Here is a 6,744-nt window from a genome sequence, read left to right as displayed (position 1 = left end):
ATAAAGTCGGGATGTAATTTACACATATCTTTCTTACAGGGTGATAAGTTTTTGAGGTCATCAGAGTCTGTTTTATACTTCTATCAGAACACGTAACACATGGTAGGTACTTAATACGTGTGTCGAAAATGCAAATAAATATAAATTCACTTCCCAGTTACATTCTACCAAGTTATAAAATAATCAGAAATAAACTGGAGTTTGCAATTGCAAGAAAAAGTCATACTGAATGACTGTATTAATGTTTTAAGCTTGAAAATTTTACATATTCTACTTAAATCCTAGGTGTACTTTAAGGAATCTAAACATACAGTATTTTATGCCATACCCTATTATTACTTTTTAATTAATTAGTTCAGGAAATGTGATGCCCAATGTGTTTAACTTCTAAATACTGTATTTTAGGGATAGTATCCTAAGAATTCTGTTATTTCCAGATTAACAATTAGGCTGTAACTCACCGCCATTCTGAGCAGTAGGAAAGACACCACCTCAATCACGGAAATTAGCAGAGTTCCTTGTCTAGAGAAGTTGACTAGTATCTCAGAATATATATATTTTCATAGGAGATTATTCCACTGTCTCAGCTGGTCATGATTTGATCAAAATCAATTCTGCTTTCCTTTGAGAATTAACATTCTTTACCATAAGATTCAGTGACTCTATAATCCTTTCCTCCCAGCTTCTCTCATTTGAGCTGGATGCTAATAACGACTTCCGAGAATCCTCTCTCTCGATTGTCAGGCATTTATCTCAAAAGAAGCCTTATTTTAATTGAAACAGAATTCCCTTCCTCAATTTAACTTTTCCTTGACTAGATCATATTAAAGGAAAATAGCTAAGCTCCACTGTTCTTCACTATTACTAACCTCTTAGGGGTTGGACTTTGTTGTTTAGTGCTGCGCCCAAAATTGTGGGAATCCAGTATGTCATTTGACAGAAGGTGGATAGCCTTGATATGTGTTTATGTAAAGAAGATAACGTATTGGGCAGTAAATATTTTAAAACACTTCAGAAAAAAGATTCAATGCCTCAGTAATAATAAAGACTTGCATAAGTTTTCCGTGATCTGGGGATACACACGCAATAAAAATTATTACATCTAAGTTCTATTAAAGAAATATTTTAAAGAGTTCTTATAAATAATTCAAAAGTAGATATTGAAGGGGTTTTTTTATAAGTAAGAATTACTAACGGGGAAGAAAACCAAATGAGCTTGTATACTCATCAAAAGATACAAAAGAGAGCCCTTCTTCGCAAGTGCCCGGCTAGCTCAGTCGGTAGAGCATGGGACTCTTAATCCCAGGGTCGTGGGTTCGAGCCCCACGTTGGGCGCAGGCCTTCGTTTTTCGCTCCGGAGTTTCATTTTTCCTAAACCTTTTAAGGTGTCTCCAAAGCGTTATAACTAAGAAGGGCTCTGTAAATCCAATTAGTTTAAATGCTTTCAACATTAACCAGATCTCTGGAAAAAAGATATTTTGCAACCGGAACAGGTCTCAAACGGCGCTTGCGCACTTGAAAGCAGCCGTTCCTCTTTCCTTCTGGGTTCCCTCCCCAGCCGCCTGCTTGAAGCACGGAGGAAACGCAGAGGCCACTGTATAAAGTTGAGACTGATTTTCTCTGTTACTGCGCACACTTGCGTAGTTGCTGGTAGAGGGCAATTTTTGCTTTTATCCTAACAAAATTATGAGCCCCAATTTTGGCAGCTTTTCTAAAACTGAAAGAGATCCTATGTAAAAGCAGTTGGGGAGGCTGGAGGACTTCAAGAAAATGTGTCTTCCTTTCTTGTTTATTTTACTTTTTCTTCCTGTCAGTGTAGGGCCTGTCCTGCGGTGGGGGAGGGATAGAATGTCCCCTGGAGAAGTGTTAAGTGAAAAGCGATTCTTTCTGTGGTCGGACCTATACAACCGGCGCAGACCTCAGGTTTTCTTTCATTGTTCTTGGGACTATATTTGGGATCTTTCCATCCAAAGTCGGTGGATATTAGGAAGTTGATGTTCTGGAAAAGGCGAGGCCGTTTGAGACAGAGCAAAAGAACTGAGATGTGACAATTCGGAGGAGCAGTCAGGTAATGGCGGGAGGCAGGACTTCCACCATTTTCCTTCTTCATTGAGAACTTTGAAGCAATCAGGCGGAGCACGTCCACACACCGGCCCGCCACGTCCAGGCGCGTTCCAGGACCTCACCACGCGGCCACGCAGGTGAGCGATCCTGCTCTGCTCCTCCGGGAGCCAGCCAGTCACGGCGCTGCGCGTTCCTCCACCTCCGCGAGTCACCGCCCGCTCTCCTGCAGTCAACGACCAATTGGCCTCTCTTCTTGCTGGTTTCCTTCAACATACAATCATGCGGTTATTGCTCTATCTTAAAACAAAATAAAAACTTTGACCTAGTCTCCTTGCAGGCTACCCTTCTATTTCTTTGTTCCCCTTTGGAGAAAGTCACACGCCCGCAACTCCCCCCACCACGCCCCCCCCATCCCCGTTGCCTAAGCTGCCCATTCCTCTCCTAATTCTGACAACGTCCTTCACCCAAAGACCAAAAGAAAAAAGAAAAAACCCACCACGTGTAGTTGAACGAGTTTGGTTTATTTCTCACTGCAGCGAGGCAGAACTGTGGGATGTCTCAGTAAGAGAGTGTTAGAAAGAACGTATCATAAGAGTTGAGTTTTAGCTGGGTAATTTGGGGGAGAGTCTAAAGGAAATGAGAGCTCCTTCTGGATTGGGTGTTCTGCGAAAGCAAGGGCAATTCTATCATTTCTTATCTATACGGAGAGCTGACTAAAGGAGGGATAAAGCTGAAATGGGTAAAGTGATAGTCTCTCGTTTAGCCAGGGAGGAGGATCATTGGTGTTTTGAGTTGGACAGCGATCAACTTGTCTAAAGAAGATGTTCTCTCAGATGCCAATTCTAAGTCTAGGCTTTCTGGACTTCTAACCAACGGACTATAAATTGGGGTTCCCACAACCTTCTCCTCAGGTTTGATAATTTCCTAGAATGGCTCACAGAACTCAGGAAAACAGTTTACTTACTCCTGGTTTATTATAAAGGATACAACTCAGGAACAGCCAAATGAAAGAGATACATGAGGCAAGCTGTGGAGGAGCATGGGTCTTCCATGCCCTCTCCTGGCGTGCTACCCTCCCCACACCTGGATGTGTTCACCATCCTGGCAGCTCTCTGAACCCTGTAGTTCGGGAATTTTTATGGAGGCTTCTAACTCAGTTTCCAGCCCCTCCTCTCTCCCTGGAGTATGGGGGAGAGGAGGGGTCGGAACCTGCAACTTTCAACATTCTAAATCTTGGTTTGATCTTTCTGGTGACCAGCCTTCATCCTGAAGCTATGCAAGAGCCCAGTAAAGAGTCACCTCATTAGAATGAGAGACACTCCCCTATTACTCAGGAAATTAAAAGGGATTTAGGAACTCTGTGTTAAGAGGTTCCTAACACCCCCATCACACAGGAAACTACAAGGGTTTTAGCAGCTCTATGTCAGGAACCAGGGGCAGAGCCCAAATACATATTTCGTATTATGTCACACTTCCCTAATTTGTCTTTGTTCAAGTCACTGAGAAATGAGCCCAACTCCAATCACCCTATTCTAATTGGCGACTACCCCACCATCCACTTTACCCTACACTATTTTTCCCATAGAAGGTATCATCGTCTAACTTACCACGTTAGTATCTTTCGCTTCACTTTCTCCCAACCCCGTGGAATGCACATCCACAAAGGCAGGACTTTTTTTTCTTCTTATTGAGTTGATAACAGTTTGCATCGATGTGAGATTTCAGTTGTACATTATTTCTTGTCTGTCACTACATAAGTGCTCCGATTCACCCCCTGTGCCCACCCCCACCCCCCTTCCCCTGGTAACCACTGAACTGTTTTCTTTGTTCGTGTTTGTTTATATTCCACATATGAGTGAAATCAGCTGGTGTTTGTCTTTCTCAGTCTGGCTTATTTCACTTAGCATAATTCCCTCCAGGTCCTTTCAAGTTATCACAAATGGGATAAATTTGTCTTTTTTTATGGCTGAGTAGTATTCCATTGTATATATACACCACATCTTTTTTGCCCTATTATCGGTCAATGGGCACTTGGATTGTTTCCAGGTCTTGGCTATTGTGAACAGTGCTGCAGTGAACACAGGGGTAAAGGCAGGATGTTTGACTTTGCTCACTAATATATCTCAAGCACATAAATTAGCATCTGGCAGACATTCCATAACAAGTGTTGAACTAGTGAATCAAGAATGGTGTTAGTGTCCTAGGGCTGCCATAACAAGGCACCACAAGCTGTGTGGCTCTAAACAACAGAAATTTACTGTCTCACAGTTCTGGAGGCTGTGCAGGCAGGTATAATCTCAAAACCTCTCTCGAACAGTCTACTCTGTGCTTCTTGCTCTCAGGTCTTGCGTCGCCAGCAATCCCCGGTGTTCCTGGGACTGCAGCTGCGGAACTTCAGGCTCCGCCTCAGCTGGTACGTGTTTTCTCTCTGTGAAATGTCTCCCAGGGCATTTTCCTCTTCTTATAAGGACACTAGTCACAGTGGATTAGGGCCCACCCTAATGACCTCATCTTAATTTGATTACACCTGTAAAGACTCTTTTCCAAATAAGGTCACATTTACAAGTCTTGAGGGTTAGGACGTCGACATACCTTTCTGGAGCACACAATTCAACCTTTAACCCAGGGCTTAACTTCAGTCATTAGGTCTCTGCCACTTTACAGCTAGCTATAAAGCTCTGTTTCAGTCAAAGATCTTATTTTTTATATTATTCAATGATGGGAAACTTCTAAGTACCAAATTCAACAAAAATTAAAATTTTAAAAATTATGTTTACTACACAAAAAAAGGATAATGCTGGGGCTGGCCTGGTGTTGCAGTGGTTAAGTTTGCACGTTCCACTTCAGTGGCCCAGAGTTCACTGGTTCGGATCCTGGGTGCGGACCTATGCACTGCTTGTCAAGCCATGCTGTGGCAGGCAACCCACATATAAAGCAGAAGATGGGCAAGGATGTTACCTCAGGGCCAGTCTTCCTCAGCAAAAAGAGGAGGATTGGCAACAGATGTTAGCTCAGGGCTAACCTTCCTCAAAAAAAAAAAGGTAACACTGAATGCGTAAAATTCACAATTAATAGTACACCTATTCCTGGCATTCCCACTGGGAGGTTTCAAAGACAAAAAAATAAAGGAGCTTTGCTCTTATGGAGCTTATATTCCAGAAAGGAAGATAAAATCTGTACAGAAACAATTCCAAGGTGAAAGCTGGCAGTGCCTCAGCTACAGATAACGTTCTTATGGGAAAGCGCACTGCTCTGGGGAAAGGGTGCCATCTGGGAGCAGCAGGCCCAGAGCAGACAGGAATCTCACTTGCAGGAATGAACATATTAGGAAATTGGATGGAAAATTGAACTTCATAGTTTTATTCACTGGTTTAACATGGTTTTTAAGTTCTTCATGACCTAATCCTAAATTACAATTAGCAGTACCTCATCTCAATGCCAAATGCTTTAATATTTTGCATAGAGAATTCAGTCCACATAGCCTGGAATAACCCCCAATTACTGAAACTCTATTCATCCTTTAGGAACAAGGTCAAAAGCCTCCTTGGTGAAGCTTTCCTTGACTCCCTGGCCAGAAGTACCTACATCAGTAACAGCAATCGATACGCTTTACAGCACCTGCCACATTCTGTTTGGTATCATCTGCTGTGTACACATCTACTTCTATTAACCTGTTAACTTCCTAAGGGCAAAGGTCCATGTCTTACTGTTGTAGAATTTACAGTGTCTAAAACTATACTAGGTACACAGCAGTCAGCCAATAAATATTGAGTGAATCTTAGTCTTGAGCTTCTAAAGTAGTAGTATATGGTGAAAAAGTAGAGCTGGAAGTATTTTAAATATTTTTAATTTTTTTCCTTTTTCTCCCCAAAGCCACCCAGTGCATAGTTGCATATTTTTAGTTGTGGGTGTTTCTAGTTGTGGCATGTGGGATGCCACCTCAGCATGGCCTGATGGGCAGTGCCATGTCTGCGCCCAGGATCTGAACCGGTGAAACCCCGGGCCGCTGAAGTGGAGCGCGGGAACTTAACCACGTGGCCACAGGGCTGGCCCCATGGAAGTATTTTAAAAAGTAAAACACACACACACAAATATAAAAATGAATCCTTTCCTATTCACAATTCCAGGAATTGGCTCTTTTAAGTATTAGCTGGCATTGGTATCTTCATACATAAAGTATATGGCAAAACTAGGAAGGATCCAGAAAAGGTCAATCACAATGATTAAACTATGAGTAAGAATGGACTAGAGACATATAATCCAGAAAATGTATCAATTTCTACTCTGTCTTCAGGAATATGAGCATACCTATGTGTTTATTTCCCATCTTTACCTAGAAAGAATGAAACCAGCAAAATTTCAGGAAGAGGTAGTTCATTAAAAATAAATGAAGAGAAACAAACAAAAATAGAAATTAAACAATGACTTAGTACATATTTCAAAGAACCCCTGCTCTGAGAAGATAAAAAGCACAAAACAGAAGATTAAAGGCATTATGAATACATGCTTATAAAGGAGTTGCATAAAAATGCATAAATACGAAATATCTTTTTTCTTAGAAATGTATAATTGTTCATAAAAGAAAGTGCTAAGAAGTGAAAGTTAAGTGAACATTTCCACATGTTGCTTAACAAATGCTTAACTATGTTACCAAACATTCTTAGTCCAGTCAAATATATT

General features: G+C 41.5%; 1 non-coding gene across 1 annotated transcript; it reads left to right on the top strand.

Annotated features, from left to right (window-relative positions):
• The first annotated feature begins 1,262 nt into the window (after nucleotides 1-1,262).
• Nucleotides 1,263-1,335, top strand: TRNAK-CUU (transfer RNA lysine (anticodon CUU)). The gene has a single exon. It is a non-coding gene; the product is annotated as a tRNA-Lys (tRNA).
• The last annotated feature ends 5,409 nt before the right edge of the window (nucleotides 1,336-6,744 follow it).

The sequence above is a fragment of the Equus quagga genome, chromosome 20 (assembly GCF_021613505.1).
Source record: "Equus quagga isolate Etosha38 chromosome 20, UCLA_HA_Equagga_1.0, whole genome shotgun sequence".
In the NCBI taxonomy this organism is placed as follows: Eukaryota; Metazoa; Chordata; class Mammalia; order Perissodactyla; family Equidae; genus Equus; species Equus quagga.
Note: the sequence above shows the minus strand (reverse complement) of the source record. Positions and strands in the feature narration are given on the sequence as shown.